Source organism: Echinops telfairi, unplaced genomic scaffold (assembly GCF_000313985.2).
Source record: "Echinops telfairi isolate 266 unplaced genomic scaffold, ASM31398v2 ScPeMD7_2291;HRSCAF=2852, whole genome shotgun sequence".
NCBI classification, from domain to species: domain Eukaryota; kingdom Metazoa; phylum Chordata; class Mammalia; order Afrosoricida; family Tenrecidae; genus Echinops; species Echinops telfairi.
The window spans coordinates 42,093,456-42,094,977 of record NW_022106189.1 but is presented as its reverse complement, the minus strand read 5'-3'; positions in this window follow the sequence as shown (position 1 = coordinate 42,094,977).

Below are 1,522 nucleotides of genomic sequence, written 5' to 3'. Positions count from 1 at the left end.
CTTTGTAGCCAAGAACCGGATAGTAGGAAGACCTTCAAACCTTCCCAACGGAATGACTGAAATACAGACTCCCCTTCTCTGCTGTGTGTGTCTCTTCAGATACATAGATCTATTGTAGATATTAGTCTAGATATGATCGCTAATGTACACAGTATTTAAGACTCTACATTTAGAGATTTCCTAAGTATTTTATTTTATTTTCTCTGTAAATGGTTTTGTATAATCTTTAAAAATCTACACTTGGCCTTTGTAGATGTGGAAGGGAAGCCACTTGGGGGGGTTGTCTCTGCATGTATATTTTTGTTGTAGATAAGTGTCGCTTAGTTATTCCTGCAAATTTCAGTTGAAATGCTTACAGACTTTAATACAGTATATATTTTCAGAATATAAACTTTTATATTTCTGTGGTAAGTTAGGATATGCGTTCTAGGCAATCTTTTCCATTCCTATCACTGATTCTATCAAACGATCGCATACTGGTTTGGTGCCAATAGCTGTGTGTTTTGTTTTTAATTTTTCCCCCCATCAGAATCTAATGCTCTTCTATTACGAGAGAGCAGGTTCATTTTCTTCGTCATCGTCTTCTTCAATTGAGTTTGAAGTATAATTTGAAAACATTGATTTTTGTGAATAAGCCTTACCATTAGTATCGGTAAATTTTCCAACCTTTTGCAACAACGTATTTAATTTGAGATCTCCCCAGAAGGTCTCACTGTGCGGCAGTTGGTGATGTTTGTGAATAGAGCCTTAAGCTTGTTGCAAAACAAAGCAAAAAAAAAAGAGAGAGAGTATAAAAGGTAATACGGGTGTTTCTTCTCAGCCACGTTGGCCAGGTTGAGAGGACTCAAAAGGAGTCAGAACTCATGGCTGATGGGTAGTTTGGTTGAGTCGATGGCAGCCAGGGTCACAAAGATACTTTGGGTATTGTAAGAATGGCTCAAAGACTGGTTTTCCAGAGCCACCTGTGTTCTGTCCACCGAGTTTAGAGATGGGGGCAGAGAGGGCTGCCGGTCCATCGCTTGTTCTGAACAAAGGGCGCTTTCTGTTCCTGGCTCCTGGCCTTGGCAGTTGCTTGATGGGCTGACTCGAAGGCCTCCAGGCTGGTCAAGGATGGCCCTCATGGAGAGATGCCCACAGGGTTTACATAGGAGCCTCATGGTGTAGACAATCTGAAGTTGAGTTCAGTCCCACGGCCGGCAGCAGCCCTGCGTGTCCTCGGCGTGTCTCGCTGGTGGACCGTGCATGAGAAGCCATAGCAACCCGGAGGTTAGCAGGGGAAGGAGGACGAGATGCCGATGGACACACAGCAGCGGGGCTGTTTGCACAGTGTGTGTGTTGTGGAATTGCCACAGTGGGCCCGCTGTGTCTGGTAGCTAAAGAATCCACAAGAGATTGAATTTCATTAAAACATTTTTTTTAAAGAAATGATTCATTTTTGGTAGTCACCAACCGATGCCCCTTCCCCTTCCCTGCTCAGTACCGAGCCTCTTGACCCCAGAGCTAAGAGGACAGCCCGGTCAAG